Genomic DNA, 26,937 nt, shown 5'->3' with positions numbered 1-26,937 from the left:
CTCTATCTCCATATATGTGCATATAAATATATATATATATATGCAAATAAATATTTTTTTAAAGTTTTAGTTATGAGTTATGTTGTAAAGGATTATCCAATTATAATTTTGATTTGAATTTGTTCAATGCTAATAATATCAAAAATCTTTTAATGTGCTTAATAGCCATTTGTCTTCAGAGAAACGTTTATTCAAATCCGTTGCCTTAAACTTTTCATCTTTTTTGCCTTTTTATTCTTATTTTAGAAGAAGAGCGTCAGGGCTCGAGAGATGGCTTAGGGGTTATGGCATTTGCCTGCAAAGCCAAAGGACCCATGTTTGATTCCCCAGGACCCACATAAACCAGATGCACAAGGTGGTACATGCATCTGGAGTTCATTTGCAGTGTCTGGAGACCCTAGAGTGCCCATTCTCTCTCGTTCTCTCTGCCTCTTTGTATATTTATTAAAAAAATAGATATTTTTAAAAGAAAAGAGTCCTTTATTAAATATATAATTTGCATGTACTTTCTACTCCTCTATGGCTTATCCAACCATTTTCATAACCATATCCTATAAAACACAAGAGTTAATTTTTAAAATTTTATTTACTTATGTATTTATTTGCAAGCAGAAAGAGATAGAAAGAAGAGAGAAGAGAGAAAGACAGAGAGAACGGGCATGCCAGTCACTGCAAACAAACTCAAGATGCATGCCCCACCTTGTGGATCTGGTACTAGGGAATCAAGCCTGGGCCTTAGGATTGGCAGCCACAGTCTTAAACCACTGAGCCATCTCTCCAGCCCCCAAGGGTTTTGAATGTTTATTTATTTATTTATTTATTTTTATTAACATTTTCCATGATTATAAAATATCCCATGGTAATACCCTCCCTCCGCCTGGTTTTGAATGTTTTTATTATTTTTATTCTTTTATTGACAACAGCCATTACTATAGACAGTAAACTGTGGTAATTCCCCCCACCAATTTTCCCCTTGGCTGCTCCACACTCCATCATATCCCCTCTCCCTCTCAGTCTCTCATTTTGATGTCATCATCTTTTTCTCCCATTATGCTGGTCTTGTGTAGGTAGTGTCAGGCACTGTGAGGTCATGGATATCCAGGCCATTTTGTGTCTGGAAGAGCACATTGTAAGCAGTCCCATCCTTCCTTTGGCTCTTACATTCTTTCCACCACCTCTTCTGCAAAATGGACCCCGAGCCTTGGAAAGCATGATAAAGATATTTCTGTGCTGAGCACTCCTCTGTTGCTTCTTCTCAGCACCATGGTGCCTTCTGAGTCATTTCAAGGTCGCCGCCATCTAAAAGGAGAAGCTTCTCTAACCAAAAGTGAGAGTAGCATTAATATATATAGGTATGAACATTAAAAGAAGTGCTTACTGGGCAGTTTGGTAAGCGTAGTATATACTAGCCAGACACCAGCAGATGTTACACCCCTAGGGCTCATGACCCCTCCTCTTCCCTCTACCTCATCATGGGTTTTCAGTGAATCCATCTGGGCCTAGACTTTTTTATTTGGGAGGCTTTTTATAAATGCTTTGATCTCCATACTTGCTATAGGTCTATTTAAGTGGTTAATCTCATCTTGATTTAATTTTGATAGGCCATATAAATCAAGGAATTTATCCATTTCTTCCCAACTTTCAAACTTACTGGAGAATATGCTCTCAAAGTATGTCCCTATGATTTTCTAAACATCTTTGGTATCTGCTGTATTGGTGGATTTTCATCTCTAATTTATATTAGTAAGTTAATAATTTGTGTTTCTTCCCTTTCTGTTGGTGAAATTTGCTAAGGGCTTATCAATCCTGTTTATCCTTTCAAAGAACCAACTCTTTGTTTCATTGATTCTTTGTGTTGCTTTTTGGTTTATATTTCATTAATTTGTGCCCTAATCTTTATTATTTCTTACCATCTTCTGATTTTTCATTTGCCTTGTTCTTCTTATTCTAAACCTTAAGGTGAAGCATTAAGTTGTGTACTTGCGACCTTTATAATTTCTTTATATAGGCACTTAGAGCTATAAATTTACCTCTTTGAACTGCCTTCATTGTGTCCAAAAGGTTTTGGTATGTTGTGTTCTCATCATCATTTGATTCTATGAATTTTTTGATTTCCTTCTTGATTTCTTCATTGACTCATTCATCATTTTATAGTGTATTGTTTAGTTTCCATGATTTTGTGTATGCTCTATAGCTTTTTTTGCTGTTGATTCATAGTTTAATCCCATTGTTATCAGACAGAGTACAAGCAATTATTTATTTCAATTTTCCTGTATTTGTTAAGAATTGCTTTGTGTCCTAATATATGGTCTATTTTAGAGAATGTTCCATGTGCTGCTGAAAAGAATGTGTATTCTGCAGCATTTGGATGAAATGTTCTGTAGATATCTGTTAGGTCCATTTGTTTTTTGACCTTATTTAATCCAGATGCTCCCCTGTTTAGTTTTTGCTAATGAGAGTGGAGTATTGTAGTCACCTACTACAACTGTGTTTGGGATTTTCTGTGATATTAATTCTTTTTTAACATTTTGTTTATTTATTTGAGAGAAGGAGAGGAAGAGGCAGAGAGAAAGAAAGAATGGGCACGCCAGGACCTCTAGCCACCACAAACAAACTCCAGACACATATGTGCCCCTTTGTGTATTTGGGTTATGACGGATTATGCCAGTGCTGGGGAACTGAACCTGGGTCCTTAGGCTTTGCAGGCAAATGCCTTAGCCTCTAAGCCATTTCCCAGCCCTGCGATCTCAATTCTAATAATGTTTGTTTGATGAAACTGAGAGCCCCATGTTAGGGGCATATATGTTTAGAATTGTAATGTCTTCCTGATGGAATGTTCTTTTAATCAATATAAGTGACCTTCTTTGTCTTTCCTAACTAATGTTGGTATCTATCCTGACAGACATTAGGATAGTAACACCTGCTTGTTTTCTAGGTCCATTTGCTTGAAACAATGTTTTTCAACCTTTCACCCTAAGATAGTGTCCATTCTTTTGAAGAAAGGTGAGTTTCTTGGAGGCAACAAATAGAAGGATCCTGCTTCTTAACCCAGTCTTCAAACCTGTGTCTTTTAGATGAGGCATTGAGGCTGTTGATATTGAGTTATTATTGAAAGGTATGTATTTATTCTTGCCATTCTTCTTATTTTGTAGTTCTAGTTTTTTCTTTACTTTCTTGTATTAACTATTATTTAAGTATGGTTTGTTTTTTTTCCAGGTTCCTTATGTGTATAATTTTCTTTCTCTTCAGCATGGAGGATCCTTTCAAGTATTTTCTATAAAGCTGGCTTAGTGGTCATATATTCCTTTAGCCTGCTTTTGTTGAGGAATATCCTTATTTCTCCTTCTACTTGGATTGGATAGCTTTCCAGGATAAAGTAATCTTGGTTGACAGTTGTTATCTTTCAGAACTTGAAATGCATCATTCCAAGCCCTTCTGGCTTTTAAAATTTATGTTGAGTAATCTGCTGTGATCCTGATGGGCTTGCCTTTGTATCTGACCTAATTGCTCTCTGTAACTGCTTTCAATATATATTCTTTGGCTTGTATATTTGGTAGTTTAATTATGATATGATAGTGAGAGGTACTTTCCTGATTTTGTCTGTTTGGTGTTGCAAAGGCTTCCTGTATCTGTATTGTCATCATTTTCCCTATTTGGAGGAAGTTTTCTTCTATGATTTTGTTGAAAATACCTGCTGTGCCTTTAGAGTGAAATTCTTCTCCTTCTACGATACCCTGAATTCTTATGTTTGATTTCTTTCTGGTGTCCTGAATGTCTTGAAATTCCCATTGGAGCCTTCCTATTAGTTTGTCTTTCTCTTTGTTGGACTGTATTAGATCTGCCACCTGGTCTTCTAGTTTAGATAGTCTGTCCTCTCCTTCATCCATTCTACTGGTGACACTTTCTACGGAGTTTTCTATTTGACTGACTCTGTTTATCATGTCTAATATTTGTGATTGGTATGTTTTTCATTATTTCTATTTCCTTACTCATGTACTGCATTGACCTCCCTATTTCATTAAGTTGGTTTCCTATGATTTCTTGGGATTCTTGGGATTCGGGAGTTTGTTTTCTTCTTTGATTCCATTGATTTCTTTGAACATAGATATAATCATATTTTTGAAATCTGTCAGGCATTTCATCTTCAGCAATCTCACTCAAGGTCATTTCTGATGGATTTATAATTTTGGGTGGAATTGTATCTTCTTAACTTTTTATGTTTCTTGTATTACAATGTAAAGATTTATGCATATTGAATTAATTTGATGCTTGGGTTTTCTAAGTATCTGCAGTGTTCTCAGCCATGTAACTCTGGCTTTATATATCTTCAGTGTAGGAGTTTATGGCGCCAGGTGTAGCTCTTATACTCCAAGACAAACAGTGGGAATGGCTCTCAGTGTTTAGTTTGCCCACTATTCAAGTATTGTAGTAGATCGAGTGGAGCAAATTACTGGCAAATTCTAAAATTCAGCTGAGCAATATGCACATTCAATCAAAACCAGCGCAGAATATTTACGCAAGAGTGGGTATTAAAACAAACAGATAATATAATAAAGCCAAAGTCCCTAAGATTGTATGCTGTCCCACACTCTTAAACCTGTCCACTAGGAGGTTGAGATTTCTGGCCTGAAATGGGTTCCAGGTCAGCCTGAGACCAGTCAGTCCCTGTCTCCAGTAGTGACAGAAAAAAAAAAGACCAAGGTCCTGAAAAACTCAAGAAACATCAAAGTCAACAATAATCAACACCAAAATATAGCTTATTTGAGAATGGAAAAGTTAACCAAGAATATATCATTCAAACGTAATGCATAACCATTCCTGACATGGAAAGAGGGATGAGCACTTCCGTGCAGGCCTACATATGTGGCCCTGTGGAAGCAGCCCTGTTACCATTTGGAACAGCTTCCAATCTCACCAATGTCCAGTGCCCACCTGGGTCCCTCTCAGGGGTGCTGTGGACTTGGTTAGGCTTCTGGGTCGCTAGCTGGACATGGAGTTCTGACCGGCTGTGCTGGATGCCTTGGCACTGGAGGGTGGGGGATGGGAGGCTGTGAAAGTGGTCCTCAGTCGATCCGGCGCTGCTCACTGGTCCCATCTGAATTCTCCGTCAGCAGGTGCTCGGCTCAAGTTTTGAATTTTGGTTGAGCGCAATGTATTTTTTTCCCCCTGTGTCACTTCTGCTTTTGGCATTTTATCCAAGAAACCATTGTCTAAGCAAGGGTCTCAAAGATTTACTTCCATACTTACTTCTAAAAGTTTTGTAGTTGCTGGTCTAGACTTGGATATTTTGGGTTCATGTTTTTGTATATGTCACAAGAGTGGAGTTCAAATTTCTTTCTAATGAACAAGAAGCTCCAGTTTCCCAGAACCACTTGTCAGAAAGTCTGTTGTTTCCTCACTGAATAACTTGGACATCCTTGTTGAAAATCAAGTGACTGTAAATGCGGCAACTAATTTCTACACTCTAAATTCTACTTCATTGACGTCTATGCCTGTTACAATGGCAGTGTTGTATTTGTATTGTATTGCAGTGTTTGATAACTATGGCTTTGTAGTTTTTGAAATTGGACAGTCTGGGGTATTCAACTATACTCTCCAGTTTCAGGATTATTTTGGCCTTTCTGGATTTATTTTTTTTTAATTTTTAATTTATTTATTTGAGAGCGACAGACACAGAGAGAAAGACAGATAGAGGGAGAGAGAGGGAGAATGGGTGCGCCAGGGCTTCCAGCCTCTGCAAACGAACTCCAGACGCGTGCGCCCCCTTGTGCATCTGGCTAACGTGGGACCTGGGGAACCGAGCCTCGAACTGGGGTCCTTAGGCTTCACAGGCAAGTGCGTAACCGCTAAGCCATCTCTCCAGCCCCCTTTCTGGATTTATTGAAATTCTTTATATATTTTAAGATCAGGTTTTCAATTACTCCTAAAAATTCAATGTGAATGTTGTAAGGAATCATCATAGATAATGTAGATGATTTCAGGAAAGATTCTCCATTTATTAATTTCTAATTATTTATTTGCAAGGAGAGAGAGATAGAATGTGGTCAATACCAGGGCCTCTTCCATTAGAGGCATGCACCACTTTGTACATCTGACTTTACAAGGGTACTGGGGGAATAGAGCCCTGGCCACCAGGCTTTTTGCAAACAAGTGCCTTAACTGCTAAGTCATCCCTCCAGTCCCAGACATTGCCAGGGTTTTTTTGTTTTGTTTTGTTTTGTTTTGTTTTTCAAGGTACAGTCTCATTCTAGTCCAGGCTGACCTGGAATCAGGGTGGCCTTGAATTCACAGTGATCCTCCTACCTCTGCCTCCCGGGTGCTGGGATCAAAGGTGTGTGCCACCACTCCCGGCAAGATTGCCATTTATTATTATTATTTTCTTTAATTAACAACTTCCATGATTATAAAAAATATCCCATGGTAATGTCCTCCCTCCCCCCACTTTCCCCTTTGAAACTCCATTCTCCATCACATCCCCTCCCCCTCTCAATCAGTCTCTCTTTTATTTTGATGTCATCATCTTTTCTTTCTATTATGATGGTCTTGTGTAAGTAGTGTCAGGTGCTGTGAGGTCATGGCGATCCAGGCCATTTTGTGTCTGGGGGGAGCATGTTGTAAGGAGTCCTACCCTTTCTCTGGCTCTTAGATTCTTTCTACCACCTCCTCCGCAAGATTGCCATTTTTAACAACATAGAATCATTCAGACTATGAACATGGAATATCATTCCGTCCACTGTGTTCTTCAGGAACGTTCTGTAGTTGTACACGCCCTGCACTGCTTTGCTAAAAATCTATTTCCATGAATTTAATTCTTTTGCTGGTATTGTCGATGAAATTATTGTCTTAATCTCTCTTTCAGTCTCCTCACTGAAAAACCAATTATTTTCGTATATTAACCTTATATTCTGAAACCTTGATAAGTTGGTTAACTAGTTTTATTAGTATTTTTATTGTGTTATTCTTAGGTTTTTCTGTAAGCAAGTTTGTCTTAGTTGTGAATTGTATTTCTCTTTCTAATTTGGATGCTATTGTGGTTTGAGTGTGAATTGTTTTCTGCACACCCATGCATTTGGATGCTTGGCCCTGGATGGTAGCATTGGATGTTACAGAATTTTTAGAAAGGTGGGCCTGACCTGGGGCAGAACTTGGTGGGTTATGGTCTGGCTCTGCTTCCGGCTTTCTCTTTGCCTCCTGATCCAGCAAGATGTGGGACGAGCCTCTGTCATCCACTCCCATTACCAGAAACTCTTCCATGGCTTTCCAGAGATACTGGACAGAAACCACAAGCCTAAATTAATCTTTCCTCCTTTAAGTTGCTTCTGTTGAGTATTCTGTTACAGCAAGACAAACATTCAATGCAAAGCAATTCTCTACCTGCTTTCTGTATGTATAACCCCACTGCAGTGTGGAACAGGAAAGAACATTCTAGACCTGTTACTGGTCTTAGGGGGAAAGCATTCAGTTTTTCATCATCACATCTGGCAGTAGATACTCTTTGCAGATGTTCTTTTATATTTTTATATTTTAGAGAGAGCGAGTGAGAGACACATAGAGAAAGAACATTGGTGCTCCAGGGCCTCAGCCACTGAAATCAAACTCCAGATGCTTGCTCCACCTAGTGGTCATGTGCGACCTTGCGCTTGCCTCACCTTTGTGCATCTGGCTTACATGGGACCTGGAGAGTCTAACATAGGTCCTTAGGCTTTGCAGGCAAGTGCCTTAAACACTGAGCCATCTCTCCAGCCCATGTAGGTGTTCTTTATTATAGTCAGTTTAACGTTGCTGGTGTGAACATCCAAACAAGACACAGATCAGAGGAGAAAGGGTTTTGTTCAGCTTATAGATCCAGGGGCAAATTCCATCAGTGGTAGAAGAATGGCTACCATTTATAAGTCCAGACAAGGAGACACCACCAAGGAGCCAGCACCACAAGCCAGCACACAACAGCAGGGAACCCCACAGAGCTCAGGCTGCTCTGCAAACTTCGGGCTAGAAATCAGATCCATCCCGAAGGCACCTTAGAGCTGGTCAAGAGGATCCACCCCCAATTGTTAGCTCTTCCAGCCCGGTGGCACAAAATCCAAGTTTCAACAAGACACCTGAATCTCTTGGGAGGACATACATTCAAATTACCACACCCTTCATCAAGCCCAGGAGTTCCAGTTTTGCTCTTAATTTGTTGAAAACCTGCAGATATCTTTAAGAAGGCACAAACTCTAGAATAATGAGTTTGAAGGCACTGATACTCAGGTTTCTGTTTATTGAAAGATGTCACATAGATGAAAAAAATCATGAAACTATTGGAAGATATTTTAAATATTTATTGACTGACTTAACTATTTTTCAGAATCTATAAGGAATTCCTATAATCTTATTAAAAAAGGGTAAAGAATTCAGTAGAAAAGTGAGCTAGTAACTTTAACAAGCATCTGTTTCTCAATCAGCAGGAAAGAAATGAGAAGACTGAACATAGTCAAAAGGGAAATGAAAATTAAAATCATGGTAAAATCCCACCATAGCTATAAATTTGAGAAAAAAAAAATCAAATTCTGACAGTCCTTAATGGAGGTAAGTTTATAAGCATTGGCCGCTCTTCCACCAACAGGGGCATAAATTGTGAAATTAGTTTAGTAAACTTAAAAAAAATAAATAAGGGCTGGAGAGATGGCTTAGCAGTTAAGCGCTTGCCTGTGAAGCCTAAGGACCCCGGTTCGAGGCTCGGTTCCCCAGGTCCCATGTTAGCCAGATGCACAAGGGGGCGCATGCGTCTGGAGTTCGTTTGCAGAGGCTGGAAGCCCTGGCGCGCCCATTCTCTGTCTCTCCCTCTATCTGTCTTTCTCTCTGTGTCTGTCACTCTCAAAATAAATAAATAAATAAATAAATAAATGCAATTCCAATAAAACCTAACTCTGACCTAGCCTCAGGATATGTTTGGTTTTGCATAGAAAGGTGGATGAGATCGTGACAATATCGTACATAATTACCAACATTTGGAATGAACCCACGTGTTCACCTTTGCTAGGATGGAAATATAAAAATGTTTTATATTTCTCTAACAGGATAGTATGTGGGGATTGAATTGAAGAAACCACAGACATATAAACCTCCAAACATAAGCCCAGTAACTATGACTATGGTAACTGCAGTACTGTTCTTGTGATATGCGTCATTTAAGAGCAGGCAAAACTTACCTACTTTGAAGATTGAAAGCACTTCTAATACAACTATCAAAAAAAGTAGTTCAATCCCGCAGGACCCACGTAAGCCACATGCACAAGGTGGCACATGCATCTGGAGTTTGTTTGCAGTGGCTGGAGGCCCTGATGTATCCATTCTCTCTGTCTGTCTGCCTTTTTTTCTCGCTCTCTCAAATAATTAATTAATTATTTTTTTTTTAAAAAAAGCAGGCTAGAGAGGTGGCTCAGTGGTTAAGATGCTTGACTGCTGGGCTGGAGAGATGGCTTAGTGGTTAAGCGCTTGCCTGTGAAGCCTAAGGACCCCAGTTCAAGGCTCGATTCCCCAGGACCCATGTTAGCCAGGTGCAGAAGGGGGCGCACGTGTCTGGAGTTCATTTGCAGTGGCTGGAGGCCCTGGAGTGCCCATTCTTTCTCTCTCTCTCTGTTGGCTCTTTATCTCTCTGTCTATCGCTCTCAAATAAATAAATTAAAAACAAAAAATTGAAAAAAAAGTGTCATTATTCTATCAAAAAAAAAAAAAAAAGATGCTTGACTGCAAAGCCTAAGGACCTGGGTTTGATTCCCCAATACCTATGATAAAGCTAGACACACATATATCTTGAGTTTGCTTGCAGTGGGTAGAGGCCCTGGTGTGTCCGTTCTCTCTATATATATATCTGTACAAGCCTCAGCCTTATGCCAGAATGAACAGGGGCTTCCCCATTGTAGCATAATTGGAATTGCTCGTCCGTATTCTTCGGGCCTTAGTATGCTGTGTTTCTCCCTGAGACAGCCAGACTGGGACCCTGGGCACCAGAAGGCGGGTGACATCTCAGGTGAGGACTGACAGCCGCCTGTTCTAAGAGGTGTCATGAACAGGCTCCATCACTTGTGAATGGTCGACTTTGTTTCTGATAAAGATGTTCGTGGCTAGATTGCATGGAGGACAGCGCCACACACCAGAGCACACCCATGACTCACTACTCTGTCTTTGTTGGATTGATTGCTTTGTTTTGTTTTATTGAGGCAGGGTCTCGCTGTAGCCCAGGCTAACCTGGAATTCACTGTGTAGTCTCGGGGTGGCCTCAAACTCATAGCGATCCTCCTACCTCTGCCTCCCGAGTGTTGGGATTAAAAACCTGAGCCACCACGCCTGCTTCTTAATCCTTCCTTTTATCAGACAGATGCTTGCAAACATTAAAGTTCTGGAAATTGTGAACTTACTCTGTGATTGATCATGGAAAGCACATAAAATCTACTTGGGAAGTGGGTCCTGGGAAGCCTGGGCCATGCTCGTTGGATAGCTCCTCATGATATGCTGTAGTTAATGGGACAGCTGGCTTAAAAGTCACACTCAAGTAGTTATAGTATATTTGCTTTCATGTCTTAGTTTTTCAGTGTATTTAGCAATGGGAAACCACACATCTGTGGCTTCTGTCATCCAGAATTTTCCAGTGTTAATTAGTTGCATTGGTGATGACCTGGTGATAAAATACAACCTAGGGAAATATGTTTATGTTGAGCACACACACACACACACACACACACACACACATGCACGCATATATACATGCGTGTGTGTATGTATATATTATAATATATACTTTATTAATTAAAGTAGACTATAATGGGTATATATTTATCATTACCAATTGGGCCATTTTAGCCTTAATAGGAATAGTGAGCCTTGCCTGTAGGGTATGTGAAAACCAGATGTTTCTTTTCCAGTAAGTCAACTGAATACGACATAATTTGAGCAGATGAGAGTGAGGAATTTAAACACTATCCATAAGAAGACTCTCCCCCTATTATGAACATTAACTGAGGATATAAAGTGAATGGGGTCTTCTATAGAAAATACTATAAAATTCACTTCTTTAATGATTTGTAAAACCACATAGGCTTCCATAGGATTAACATGGCAAATAGAAAGACTGTCCATTCCCTTCTGTGGCATTTGATACATAACAAAATAACATTCAGCTAAATGAAAGAAGTAAACAAAACAAATTAATAAACAGAATAAATAATAAATACATAAACAAAGTGAACTCTGATTTCCTTCTTAGTTGGATCCCATTAGAGTTTCATAGAAGAAGCGACATTTGAGATGTTGACTGCGGTCGTGTGTCCCCGGCACTACTGGGATGGAGTGAGGTGGTGAGAGGTGACTGCGTGATAAAGCAACGGCTTCTCCTTATGTTGTGACTCCCGTCTGAGCCTCCGGAAGTCCTGCTGTTGCAGATTTCCACGCTGCCGAGTCCTTTGTCTGGTGACCACGAAAAGCTAGACACCCAATAAGGAAGAGTGTATAAAGCATAGGGAGTTTATTAAGAAAAGGGGGGGACGGGGCTGGAGAAATGGCTTAGCAGTTAAGCGCTTGCCTGTGAAGCCTGAGGACCCCGGTTCGAGGCTCGGTTCCCCAGGTCCCACGTTAGCCAGATGCACAAGGGGGCGCACGTGTCTGGAGTTCGTTTGCAGAGGCTGGAGGCCCTGGCGCGTCCATTCTCTATCTGTCTATCTGCCTCTTCCTCTCTCTGCCTGTCATTCTCAAATAAACAAATAAAAGTGAAAAAAATTAATATTTAAGAAAAAGGGGGGTAAAGCCAGAGCATGAGGGCAAAGGCTGCTATCCAGAACTGAGCAAAAAGGAAAGGCTGAGTTGGAGCTCATAATAGCGGGCAGGCTGAGCAGTGAGGCTCTGTGAGCAAGGGCACTGAAGCAGAGGCCGGGGGATTAGCGGGTTATGTCATCAAGGGGATACGGTTCTTCCCACTTCCTTAGCACATCTTTAGGTAAGAGGTGGTCTCTTGACCAAGTGAGTGATTGATAAACTACATGGCATGCACAGAACACACACTCACGTGTACACGTACGCTCCCTTCACAATGCTCTCCAAATCCACGAATGTATGTTTTTTATATTGTTTTGCCTCTCTTTCTAGATGCGTTACGATCACAGTTTGCTTTTTTGTTGTTTAGATGCCTTTGTGTTAAGGCACACATGCTGTCAGCAGATTCATGACATGCATAAGATAATTCAAAGAGAAAAGAATAGAGGAAAGAGGATTAAACGTGCCTCGTTTCATATCAGCTTAAGTTCTCACTAGGCAAAGAAATATGAACGGGTAATTTAATGTTTCTAAATATGTTTCTAAATATGCTCATTTGTAAACGTAGGACTGTAAAAACGCCTTTAGGATATTTCTTTTCCAGTGCATAGCACTCTATATTAACTCTAAAATAATACTAGTTTCGAAAACAAAAAACAATAATTAGTGTTCAACCGAAGCAAACTTTTCTACATGTCTGAAAACTAAAATGACTAAATATCAATTCATGTTAGAAGCCACTAGTTTCATTTCCAAGGTTCATGCTGTGAGATTAATGTTCTACATGAAATTTCATTTAATTCTCACCTTACCTTCAGTGGTTTGTTTTTTTTTTTCATCTACAAATCTGTATTCATGCAATACATATTTTTACTTACATTTATCATGACAGCCTGAGTGCTCTCTTCTGTTTGTTCTGGTTGACTTAAAATACAACCAGATAGTTTGTGGATGAAGCAATTGAACTGATGTATTGTAGAATAAAATCTTCCAGCAAGAAATTGTTTAGGCTTTTGGTTTATGTGACCTATTTGCTGACTTCCTGGAAGGCCTGGTACCCGGGAGAATGAATTCTTCTCCCTGTCGATTAAATCGAGTAGATGTTGCCAACACACAGATAATTGGAGCCACCATCCACCGGGTTGACTCACTGGAATTTATATGTATATATGATAAAGCCATTTGCTAAACTCTCACAACTAAAACCCCAGATCCAACTGAACCCATGATGGGCCCTGAACCATCACGGCAGGGAACACGGATCACGCCAATGTTCCAAAGAAGTCTGCACGACAAGCCTGATGGGAAAGGAAGGGGGCTGGGGCCCCCCATTTCTCACCAAATGTTGTAACTAAAGAGAACAAGTGATTTTTGTCTGAGACCCAGAGCCCTTGGCAAAGATCATGGAAGCTTCTGTCTCTGGTGGCAAAACAAAAGTTTGGGTTTTTATTTTTCATTTTTTTAAGAGTATAAATCTTTTCTCTCTCTCTCTTTTTTTTTTTTTTTTAACATTGGCTCCTTTGTACTTCAGGCAGTCTGTTAGCACACATTTTCAGATTCCCTTCAAAAAATGAAGCTAAATAGAAATGTGGCTGCATGCTAATTACCCAAAAACATGGTGCACCAGATGGCCACCAAGGTCTGCTCCGGTTGAGTAGGTAAATAATGTTTCCTGTCCCTTTTGTCCCCTCTGTAAACTGAATTCTGTATTATTTCCCCTCCAATTACTGTTAATGCAGAAAGTAAACAGGAAACAGGAAAGTCATATTTATAAGAGCCCACCATCGGCTATAAAAGTAAACATTTTTTTCTCTCTCAATTCAGGGTCCAGAATTATTTTGTCCAGAAAATGTAAATATTCTTATAATGCTGAAAAGTATGGATATGACCTTCAGCCAAAGCGCAGACACCAGAGAGTTTATTTTTCCAAAGATGTAGGATGTTTGGGCCTTGTATGTTTCTCTGATAGAGATGTGTCAGTTTGAATTTCAGTATTCCTCTGGCTGGTCTGTGTAATGAACTCTATGTTATTACTTAGGGGAGATTTTAAAATTGATTAAGTTGGTATACACAGTCCCAGTCCATTCCAAGAAAAACAAAACTTGTACTTTTAGAGTTTCCTTCTGCCAAGTTGCATGTACATGATAAATTCAGCAAGACGTTTCATTTACGACATGTGACCTCAGTGTGTTCCACAGTATAGGAACTTAACTTCCAAAATACATCTGTGAACTAGACAGGGCAGTCATCTGAGCCTGGAAGTTGGTGTGACCCTTTCTCTTGTCGTTCCTGTCTTCTTCTTCTTTTCTTTCTTTCTTCTTCTTCTTTTTTTCTTCCTCTTCAGCAGGTAGGTCTCTGGTTTTACATTCAACAGCTGAGAGAGCACGAATTACCTCCAAGTCTTCGTTTGTGTCTAGCTCAGAAACCTAAACGGATGGGAGAATTCGGTGGTTCCAAGGAAAGAGCAAGCAAGTCGATACAGGAATTTTGGGTCCCTTGTATACCAGTGTGGTAGGATGTTCCCTGATCCTTGTCCAGGACGAGGGTCAGAAAGATTGTATTACAGTTTAAAGCTTCACGAGAGGCTGGAGAGATGACCTAGCAGTTAAGGTGCTCATCTGCAAAGCCTGGCAACTCTTGGTCCAATCTCCAGGTCTCACCATCAGCCAGATGCGCAGTGACACAAGCCCGCAATGACGCACATTTGCACAAGGGGGCGCTCGCGTCTGGAGTTCCTTTGCAGTGGCTGGAGGCCCTCCTGCGCCCATTCTCTCTCTCATTTTCTCTCTCTCTCATTCTCTCTGTCTCTCTCTCTCTCTCTCTCTCTCCCTTTCCCTCAAATAAATAATCCTTTGTTCTGACACATGCCATGCCAGAAGTCAGACATCATGGAGCCATGGCTTCCCCTTAGGACAGACGCTGGGATTGATGGATCAAGGCTCCACCAAACCCATTTCTTGTATATTTAAGGAAAAATATTTCTCCTCTTATTTCTCATTTGTTCATTCATTCACTCACTCACTCATTCTCTCCATGCTGGAGGTTGAACCCTGAGCCTTCCACATACTAGACAAGTGCTGTATTATTAAGCTGCACCCACAACCCAAGGTGGGCCTCTTAAAGATTTGGTGGTATGTATGCGGGACATATGTGTTACCTCATGGAAAGGAGGGAGGAAAAACAAAGAGGAGAGATCCCCAGGCTGATGGTGATCAAGTCTCTTCCCTCTGTTGACAGATAAAAATCTCAAAATACAAATCGAGTTGAGTTTGACAAAAGTTAAAAATCAAGTTGGCAGGCTGGAGACATGGCTTAGTGCCTAAGGCGCTTGCCTGCAAAGTCAAAGACCCCAGGTTCAATTCCCCAGCACCCACGTAAGCCAAATGTACAAGATGGTGCATACATCTGGAGTTCGTTTGCAGGAGATCCAAGAAATAGAAGGTCACATTTTTAATTTATTTATTTGCAAGCAGAGAAAGATAGAGAGAAGAGGGACAGAGAGAGAATGGGCACGTTAGGAGTGCCAGCCACTGCAAACCAACTCCAGTGCATGTGCCACTTTGTATATCTGGCTTTAAAAAAATTTTATTTTATTTGTAGAAGGCCACTTCTTAAATGAATCCATAACAGAAGAAAATGAGCAGATGAAGAGTTCTACAGAGGAATTCTCACATTTAAGAACCTTATCTGAGGGCTGGAGAGATGGCTTAGCAGTTAAGCGCTTGCCTGTGAAGCCTAAGGACCCTGGTTCAAGGCTCGATTCCCCAGGTCCCATGTTAGCCAGATGCACAAGGGGGCGCACGTGTCTGGAGTTCGTTTGCAGAGGCTGGAAGCCCTGGCGCGCCCATTCTCTCTCTCTCCCTCTATCTGTCTTTCTCTCTGTGTCTGTCACTCTCAAATAAATAAATGAAACATTAAAAAAAAAAAAAAAAGAATCTTATCTGAAATACGTGTTTATGTGCCAAGAGTTTAACCTGAACTTATACACTGATCTTAACAGTTTGTGAGGATGGAATGACTGTCCTAACCAACTCCGTATTCCAATTAGGAATAAGGAAATAAATATGTGTAAATAATTTGCCTGGAATTCAAAATGAGGTCAGTGTCTGAAGTTAAAAGTATAAAACATGAGCTAGAGAGATGGCTTAGAGGTTAAGGCACTTGCCTATGAAACCAGAGGACCCAGGTTCGATTCCCCAGGACCCACATAAGCAAGATGCACAAGGTGGCTCATGTGTTCAGAGTTTGTTTGCAGTGGCTGGAGGTCCTGGTGCACCCATTCTCTCTCTCACTCTCTCTCTCTCTCTCTCTCTCTCTCTCTCTTTCTGCCTTTTTCTCTCTAAAAATAAATCAATAAATATTTAAAAATATATAAGACAAAATATATATTTATTTATAAGATATATTATAAATATATATTTATAAAATATATAAACCAGAAAAGTGTACCGTGAGTGTACAGAACAGTTGCAGAACAGGAGATCCATGAAGCATCTTACCCCCACCCCCACCACCTGCTTCAGGATCCAGACAGCTTCGAGCTCTGACTCTTGCCCTCCACAAAGCCCCTAAGTTTCAGACTCAGTGTGATTCATTTCCTTCTTTCATTTCTTGTGTCCCCGTGATGTGATTTGGGTTATTTTATTTGCTAACAAATACCAACATTTTTGAGACACTTGAAGTGGAATGCTGTGTAACTGTAAAACAGAGCGGAGTTGATGTTCTTTGTCCGTTCGGGAGCTTTCTATTGACATGAAGTGGAGTGCTTTTATCATGGGAATCTCTTGGTTCTTGTATTCTCAAGAGAAGGAATTTAGTGAGAGATGCAGGTGGTTTAGGCAGAAGTTTGTTTCACAAAGCCAAGCAGACACTCAAAGAGAGACTGGAGTTAAGCTGCACCAAAGGAGGCGGTAAACCCAGTCAGTGGTTTCTGATGTGTATATTTGAGTGACTTTTTAATAAATATTTATTTTAGTTTTTTTTATTTGATGGGGGGAGGAGAATGGGTTTGCCAGAGTCTGCAGCCACTGCAAATGAATGCCAGATATCTGTGCCATCTTGTGCATCTGGCGTACATGGGTACCGGAGAATTGAACCGAGGTCCTTTGGCTTCGTAGGCAAATGCCTTAACCACTAAGTCATCTCCCCAGCCCTCAGTGGGCATGTATGATGTGGGTGAGTTATTCATGGGATAAAGTGACCCTGTCTCTCTTTCCAAATCATGGTGTGCTGGATCTCCCCTTCAAATTAATTCTTTTCATGATAGTCTAGAAAAGCCTATGGAGGCACAAAGGGAATTCAAAACTAAAGTGTAAGTGATAATAATAAAACAATAAGGGTCTTTTACAGATCCAGACCATTTGTTTGACATTTAGCATATTAGGAATTTTATTTTATTTTTTTGATTTTTCGAGGTAGGGTCTCACTCTAGCCCAGGCTGACCTGTAATTCACTATGGAGTCTCAGGGTGGCCTCGAACTCATGGCAATCCTCCTACCTCTGCCTCCCGATTGCTGGGATTAAAGGTATGTGCCACCGTGCCCGGCTGGCACGTTAGTCTTTGATATAGTAGGAAGCACCTAAATGCAACCTCAGGGATGTTAAACTACCTACTTCTTTATTTTTATTTATTTATCACTGTGCTGTTTGTGTGCTCATGTGTGTGTGGGTACACATGATCACGCATGCTCATGAGTACAAGCGTACTTGTTGAAAAACATCACAGTTCATAAAACAGCATCGAAAAGAATGGTGGACAGAATGAATTTTCTTCCGTTTGCACCTTTTGGCTTTCCTGTATAACATCTGAAAAAGCTTTATATTTTCTACCAATGAGCTCTAGATATCACTTTCTAACAGAGGGAGAACCTGCTCACCAAACTGCCCAGTAAGCACTTCTCTTAACGTTCAGACCCAGATTATTATTATTATTTTTTTTTTTGGTTTTTCGAGGTAGGGTCTCACTCTAGCCCAGGCTGACCTGGAATTCATGATGGTGTCTCAGGGTAGCCTCGAACTCACGGCAATCCTCCTACCTCTGCCTCCCGAGTGCTGGGATTAAAGGCGTGCGCCACCACGCCCAGCTCCAGACCCAGATATTAATGCCACTCTCACTTTTGGTTAGAGAACCTTCTCTTTTCAGGTGGCAGTGACATTGAGATGAGTCAAAACGCACCTTGGTGCTGAGAAGAAGTGACAGAGGAGTGTTCAGCACTGAAATACCTCTATTACGCCTTCCAAGGCTCAGGGTCCATTGCAGAAGAGGTGGCAGAAAGAATGTAAGAGCCAAAGGCAGGGTAGGACTCCTTACAACGTGCTCCCTCCAGACATAAAATGGCCTGGATCTCCATGACCTCACAGTGCCTGACACTACCTACACAAGACCGTCATAAGAGGAGGAAAAGATGATGACATCAAAATAAAAGAGAGACTGATTGAGAGGGGGAGGGGATATGATGGAGAGTGGAGTTTCAATAGGGAAAGTGGGGGGAGGGAGGGCATTACCATGGGATATTGTTTACAATCATGGAAGTAGTCAGTAAAAACAAATAAATATTAATTTAGAAAAGCCGTCTCATTTCGTTTTCCCATGGCTCTCTGTGCAGGATTCCCCTTACTAAAGCCTGCAACAACGTACCACATCACTTCCTCTTGGTCTCAACTCAGCTCGCCTTAACCACATGGGCAGAGTTCTCCTGCCTTGTCACCCCCCCTTCCAAAGACTCTGGGGACCCATTCTTTCTGCCTCATCTTTCACAGTTGACACTTCTCAGGGTTCAACTGTTAGGCTTCTTTTACCCAATAGTCTCTTACGATGATTTCATCGATCGTAACAGAGAGAGAAAGAGAGGAAGATAGAGTTACCAGGGTCCCCAGGAGCTGCAAACAAACTCCAGATCCATGTGCCATTTTGTGCATCTGTTTTACGTGGGTCCTGGGGAATTATGCCCCAATCATTAGGCTTTGCAGACAAGAGGACTGCAGAGACATCGCTGCAGGCCAACTCTCTTTCATTAATAGTTACTGCAATTAGAAGGGCTGTCCGGTGCAGCCTGCGCGAGCAGACCTGTCTCTGAGCTCCAAGTCTGCAGGTCCAAACAGCTTTCACCTTCTGTTTGCTAAGTACTCTGCTGAGGCCTGTGGGTGGATGTCTTACTTTGAACTTTTTATATTCTTTTTGCATTGTATTTGTTTGCTCATAAAGACATGTGTTACAATGCATATATTCTTTTAAAGCTTCAATTAAAAAAGGATAAAGAATTATTTCAGTTTACTCCTGTTCATCTTTCTTTTTAAACCTTTTTATTTATTCATTTTCAAGCAAGAGAGAAAGAGAGAGAGAGGCAGAGAGAATGGGGGTAGGGGAGAGAGAGAATGAGCATGCTAGGGCCTTCAGCTGTTGGAAACAAATTCTAGATGCATGTGCCACCTTGTACATCTAGCTTATGAGGGTTCTGGGGAATCAAACCTGGGTCCTTTGGCTTTGCAGGCAAATGTCTTAACTGCTAAGCCATCCCTCCAGCACTCCTGTTCCTCTTTCTACATCACCTCATCACCTCTCCCCCATCTACCATTAGCAGCCTGACATTCTCACTTAGCTATCCAACAATCCAGTGACAATGCTGGGATTGCTTTACAGAAAGGGAGATCAATAAGGGAAGACGATTTTTAAACACTTGTCTAACACACCTTGGATAGAAAGTATCAGAATGAGGGAACCAAGAGGTGCAGGTCTTCTTAATGAAGCACCCCCTTCCTTCTTTTCCTTCTGCTGTATCCCTAAGTATCTCTTGCAGGTACCCCAAGTTCAACTGTCCAAACATGAACTCACAATATTCTTGCCCCAAGCAAGTTTACCAAGCTCAGCCCTACTCTGGAGCCTTAACATCAGCAAAGGGACAGTGAGATATTTATTTGTTTGTTAAGTATGGGTGACCTTAACACCACTTCATCTTTCATGATTCATATCTAATTAGCCATGGGACCTTCCTGATATGATTTTTTATTCATTTATTTGAGAGGGAGAGACAGAGCCACAAAGAAATAGATACAGAGAAAAAAAGAAAGAGAGAGAGAGAGAGAGAGAGAGAGAGAGAGGGGGGGGGGCAATAGGGAGGCACACCAGGACCTCTATCTATAACAAATGAACTGCAGAAGACTTGAGCCTGGGTCCTTAGGCTTTGCAGGCAAGCGCCTTAACCACTAAGCAATCCCTCCAGCCCCTGATGTGAGGCTTAACTCTCTTGAATCTGTAAAATTCTCCTCATGGCCACTGACACACCCTGCTTCCACACTTGCCACCATCCAGATCAACCGGATCACACCATCACCAATTAGATCTTTCAGAAATGCTCACATCAGATCACCGCCACTCTGCTTCTTTGGCTTTCCATCGCTCTGAGAATAAATGGGATCTATTGTTCGTAAGGCTGACAGGACTCTCTGTCCAGCCCCTGACCGCTGCCCTGGCATCGTGTGGCCACCCTCTGTGCTGAGGGTCCTCTCTCTGCTTCTCAGACAAGTCTCACTCTTCCCTGTCCCTCTGGTTCCTCACAGGCTGTCAGCACTGTTTGGAATTCTTTTCTCTGCCATCCCATTCTCCACAACTCTACTTAGGACGCATGCTTACGTGGCCCAGAGCCTTTGTTGAGTTTTTCTACTCTCAACTCTTCCGTGATTTCATAGTTCACTGTTGGCTTCACGTGTTTCACATTTATCATCATGTAATGAGCTCGTTGGTTCGATGTACGATTTTCCTATTAGGCAGCAAGCTACAGGAAGGCAAACATGGTGTTGCGGTCACTCAGCCCTATGCCTGGAACATAGAAGGCTCATAAATACTTGCGAAATGATACTCGGTATGACTTTTAATTGACTCTCAAGTTTTCGTTCCTGGAAATTAGGGATGGTAACATTAGCTTCGAAGTCACGTTACCTCGTTCAGGCAAGTAAGGACTCATGTCTGGCATTGCTGGCTTCGCTGTGGCATATTCAGAGACACTTTAAATAGTTCAAGGAGCTAAGGTTGATCTCCAGCGGACATCCCTGGGGAATAGAAATGGAGCCCTCGTAGCCTGGCCTCTTTTTTCTCCCTTACTTCTCTCCATGGCATGAAATTCATCAGAGGGCATTTAAACACTACAAAGCAAGATTACTAGGAAATCTTTCAAAAACTGTTTCTCTGTATATTTCCAAACAGTACTATTTTAATAGTTTTCAGAATGAAATTCTAATTCCACGACAACTCTCCGAACAATTTGCCACAGGGCAGACCATTAGAACTATGATAGGTATAATTAGAATTTCACTGGGCTCTCACCTTGTCTCCCCCTCCATTGTCCCCAAACACCAACAGGGACACAGCTGTGTGGTCAGCGGATTCCCATCTGTGAGTCCCCATCTGCTGAGTCTTTTGCACTTTTGCCAAGCAGATCTAGAAAACTAAAACACACCCTTAACTCTTGACTTTCCTCCTTCCTAATGTGCCGAGTGTAACAAAACAATAGCCGAAAGATCTTTAAGGGATTTCTCTCACGTTAGTCACCCGAATTGGTACTTCCAAGAAGTTCTGGGGCAATTAATGGTCTTTCTCCAGTCTTCTTATTAATGCTATTGTCAACAACTCGAAAGCCGTGGAGGAGGGCTCTGGGCAGAAGGGGGGGTGAGCCTCACCATGCTGTCTGGGAACAAATTGCAAATATTCAGGGCTAACATGAGTGTTGGGACTGTGCCTCACTCACCAAGGACAACAGGATGTGCAGAAATGCTATTGATGAGCTGTCGCACACAGGATGTCAGCTGAATGTCACATGTCTTCATTCCCAATTCTTCCTTCATTCTCTATCATCAAACTTACATCAAATCTTCATAAAGCAAGTTCATTTCCAGTCACTTCTGCAAGTTTTAAAATCTGGCAAAGGCTAGAGAGATGGCTTAGTGGTTAAGGCACTTTCTTGAAAAGCCAAAGGACCCAGGTTTGATTCCCCAGTACCCAAATAAAGCCAGATGCACAAGGGGGTGCACGCGTCTGGAGTTCATTTGCAGTGGCTGGAGGCCCTGGTGTGCCCATTCTCTCTCTCTTTCTCTGTGTCTTCCTCTTCCTCTCTCTCTCTCTTTCAAATAAATAAATAAAAATAAATGTTAAAATATTCTGAATGGGAAATATCTGAGAAATCATGCATAGTGTTCTAATTGACTACCAGGTGCCATTCTGACTGGATTTCCACATGTCTATTCTTTGTAGCTGCTTTTCTAGGAACATTGGTGGAAAAGGCTCCAAACATTTTCTTTCTGTTTTGACTGTGTGTGTGCAAACATGTTCATGCATGTCAGTGCAGGTGCATATGTGCCACCGTGTGAAGGTCAGAGGACAACATGGCACACCTGCCCTCACGCTCTACCTTGCCTGAGGCGGGGTCTGTAGCTGTCGCTGACACCTGCTCCGCTCGCCAGCAAGGTGGCTTGTGAGCTGCTGGGCAATTCTCCTGCTCCTGCCTTGCTTCTCATCCTAGTGTGGTGGAATTACAGACGTTAGTGCTATGGCATTCAGGTTGTGTTTTTTTAAATATTTATTTATTCATTTGCAAACAGAGAGAGATAAAGAGAATCTTCTCTTTTCAGATGGCAGTGACTTTGGGATGACTCAGAAGGCATCATGGTGCTGAGAAGAAGTGACAGAGGAGTGCTCAGCACTGCAATATCTCTATCACAACTTCCAAGGCTCAGGGTCTAATGCGGAAGAGGTGGCAGAAAGAATGTAAGAGCCAAAGGAAGAGTAGGACTCCTTACAATGTGCTCCTCCAGAAACAAAATGGCCTGGATCTCCATGACCTCACAGTGCCTGACACTACCTACACAAGACCATCATAAGAGGAGGAAAAGATCATGACATCAAAATAAAAGAGAGACTGATTGAGATGGGGAGGGGATATCATGGAGAATGGAGTTTCAAAGGGGAAAGAGGGGGGGAGGAAGGGTATTACCATGGGATATTTTTTATAATCATGGAAATTGTTAATAAAATTTGAAGGGAAAAAAAAAGAGACAGACAATAAGAGTGGGCATGCCAGGGCCTCCAGCCATCGCAAAGGAACTCCAGATGAATGCAGCACTTTGCAAACCTGGCTTTAAGCGCATACTGGGGAATGAGACCCAGGTCGTTTGGCTGGGCAGGCAAGCACCTTAACCAGCAAACCATCTCTCTAGCCCCGGTGTCCAGTATTTATGTATGTTCTTAATTTGAACTCAGCCATTCATACCCATTCAGGAAGCACTTGGTCCTCCACGCCAACATGCCAACTCTAGGCTCAAAACTTCTTAACATATCTTTGGGAATTCTTCTGTAAATTGCCTATCCTTCCACACTCAGTTTTCACGTGGCCTCTTTGGAAAGTGCTCCCTGATTTTGTCAGGAAGAATTAAATGATTCATCATGTCATTCCTCTTTCTCTTACTGTTAGATGTTCCTAAAAACATATCTCTGGGAGCTGGGGAGATGGCTCAGTGGGGAATGGCACTTGCTTGCTCTGCCTGCATTCAATTTCCCAGTTCACACAGAAAGCCCAGTGTGCAATGTGGCTCATGTGCCTGGTGTTCATTTGCAGTGGCAAAAGGCTCTGATGAGCCCGTATTCTCTCTCTCTTTTCCCCCTCCCATGAATAAATTTAAAAAGTTTTAAATAAAAAAGCCTGGAGCTGGAAAGGTGGCTTAGTGGCTAAGGCATTTGCCTGCAATGCCAAAGGACCCAGGTTCGATTCCCCAGGACCCACAAAAACCAGATGCACAAGATGGCGCATGCATCTGGAGTTTGTTTACAGGGCTGAATGCCCCGGCATGCCCATTCTCCCCCCCCCCACTCTCTTTCTCTCTCTATGCCTCTTTCTCAAATAAATAAAATAAAAATAAACAAGGTCTGGGAATGTATGCAGGCATAAAATATTTGCTTAGAATATATGGAGCCCTGAGTTTAACTCTCAGTACCTCAACAATATACATCTTTAATTATAAAGCATAGCTTTTATTTACATGCCTAACTCCTTTGACGATGATTTAATTTTTTTCTGTTTGTATAACATATGCCTCCATGTTCCTAAAACATTAATAAATGAATGAATAATATTTATTTCTTAATTTTTATAATTTCTCAATATTCAGGAAAATGAGCAATTTGAGTAAGCTCTGTGCAGAGCAGTGTGACATTCATGTTTAGCATGTTATTTAGAACCTGTCCACAGCAACATTTCTCAAAGAGAAAACCAACTACAAAGATAAATCAGCTTCTCAACTTGGTCCCTCATTTCTACCTTCACCTTGATTGACCCTGTTGTGTTTTATTTTTTAATGTTTAATATAAGAAACAAGAAACTAGCCTTAATTATGTTCTTGTGCAGAGTACGTCACTTGGCCTCGCTTCAAGTCTCTCGGTGGAGGTTTGTGGGGTTGCTTGGTAGATTTTAGGAGATAAAGCATGGCGCATATGGCCTGATGCATGGTAACTTCTGGATAGTGCTTCCCTGCTCCTTTTACGAGCATTGCAAACTTGACACTGCAGTTTGATTTTTCCACTGTTATCCTACATCTCTATTCTTACAAAGATGAGAACCATAAAGGAATGATCAAAAGGCAGGAAATGAGAGGGAAATTATGAAATAAAAGTGGCTTAAAACCAGAAAATTTATCTTTGAAGAGAACTCATATATTTGACTTCTATCAGATCCACATGCAGCCTGTCCGGAGGAATCTTCATTACTCGCAATATGTCACTTCTTTGAAAACTAATGGTCGGACATAGCTCTTAGCTGACTTATCTTAACAAGGGACATTTGGGGCAGCCTGCCATGAATGGAGCTCGACAGATGGACCTCTGTTCACTGGCTGCTTCCAGGCACTGTCATGCTATCCTTCAGAGAGGGGGCGGGGAGAAAGAATATCTCTCTCAAAGGCACAAAGCTTTAGTTTCATAACTAAAATATACCAGTTAAAATTAATAGCCAAAGTATCAAAGAATGACTTCATTTATATCTCCTTTACTGCCAGTGATTTCCAATAGCCTTTTTATTATTATTATTTTGGTTTTTCAAGATAGGGTCTCACTCTAGCCCAGGCTGACCTGGAATTCACTCTGTATTTTCAGGGTGACCTCAAACTCACAGTGATCCTCCTACCTCTGCCTCCCAAGTGCTGGGATTAAAGGTGTGCCAGGACACCAGGCTTCAGTGGCCCTTTTTTTTCTACTATACATGAACATGTAAACTCCCTATTAATGAAAGGTTAGCTTTTTGACTTAAAATACTTGTTCTTAAGATTTGCATCAGTAAGAATTAGTATGCAATAAATTATATTGTGCCTGTAAAGCCCAGAGGAGACTGGATATCAAGGGAAGACTTGCTGAAATGAGAGACTTCTATAAGCTGATTCTGGAGTATAAACAGGATACATTAAGTCACAGAAGACAAGCAGGTGACAAAAGGGGCAGGACTGAGCATTTAATAGCCCGACAGCTAAACATCATGACTTGTCCAGTGAGCTACAAAATAGGTGACTGTGATGGGCTGAGGAGATGGACCAGGGAAGGTGCTTTGGCAAATAAGCATGAGGACCTGAGTTCAGATCCCCAGGGCCCATGTAAATTTCTGGGTATGGTGGCATGCACCTGTAATCTCAGTACTGGGCAGGTAGAGATAGGAAGTACCCGGAGTTTGCTTGCAAGGTCATGTAGCCAAATCAGTGAGTCCTAGGTTGAGAGAGGCTGTCTCAAAGAATAAGGTCAGAAGTGATGGAGGAATATCCCCATCATGTCAACCTCTGCCTACATGTACACACTAACACATGTAAACACATATGCAATTGTGCACACAAGCACAGTGCACACACATGTATGTTCAAGGAAGTAGATGGTTGTGGTGCTGAGCCTGGCTAGTGAGAGGTGGTAGAAGGAAGATAAGCTTTAAAACAACTTGATTACTTAATTAATTACTGCCGCACTTCAGGTAGATCTTCTTAGTTCCACTATACAAGCAGGAATGCTAAAAATTGGGCTAGAGAGATGGCTTAGTGGCTAAGGCACTTGCCTGCGAAACCCAAGGACCCAGGTTCGATTCTCCAGGTCCCATGTAAAGCAGATACACAAGGTGAGGCATGCACCTGGAGTTCATTTCCAGTGGCTAGAAGCCCTGGCGTATCCTCTCTCTCTCTCTCTCTTTCTCTCTCTCTCTCCCTCTCTCTAAGTCTCTCTGTCCCTCTTCCTCCCTTCTCTCTGTCTCAAATAAATAAATATAAATATTTTTAAAAAGAAATGCTAAAAATAAGGGAATTTCGATACATTTGCTTAAGTCTATACTAATAGACAGAAATTAACAAGTAGGTGCAAAGCCAGTCAATTTAGGGCCACTCCATCTTAACCATGGTACCACGGTCTTGAATAAATACATTGCAATACCTCTTGATTATTTAGCTTATTTTCATTATCTTTGCCGTCATAAACAGTGCTATGATACACAGTTGTTTTTCTTAACCTATCTGCAAGAGTTCTTTTAGCATGAAATTTCTGAGCTAAGATCTGTTACTGACATGTCATCGTGTTTATTCTTCTTTTGGTTTATTTTTGTTTCAATTTCTAACTTTTAATTTCTTCACTCTTTATTTTCAGGTTTTTGAGTTGGGAATATAGAAGTTAATGCTATTAAAATCTAAGTGCTAGAAATCGTTGTTCTTATCACCAACTGTTGGTTTTAATGGATTATGATAAGAAAACAGTACAAAATTATACCCAACCTTTGAAAATGTTTATGTTAGATTTTTCTAGAGCCAGTGCTTTGTACGTTCTTGATAAATATCTTAATGGTCTTTGCTGAGTTCTAAGTCTTTCTTTTCCTTTAAAATGCAGTGATTTATCATGCTTTAAGTGATTAGGACATATTTTAAATAACACAGCTCAATGCCATATCTCATACACACACACACACACACACACATACATAATGTAAAGTTCTTTAATATGTATTTTTATTTGTTTCAACTTTTAAAAACATTTCTCTAATGATAGTTCTGGGTATTTGGTCTTTCCCACTGTGTTGGTTTTTGTACCCAGGAATTCCTATTATATTGTGTGCTAGACTTTGTTGCCTAAATTCTCTATTTTTCACTTTAGAA

Source organism: Jaculus jaculus, chromosome 20 (genome assembly GCF_020740685.1).
Source record: "Jaculus jaculus isolate mJacJac1 chromosome 20, mJacJac1.mat.Y.cur, whole genome shotgun sequence".
Lineage (NCBI taxonomy): Eukaryota > Metazoa > Chordata > Mammalia > Rodentia > Dipodidae > Jaculus > Jaculus jaculus.
This window is presented reverse-complemented; position numbering follows the sequence as displayed.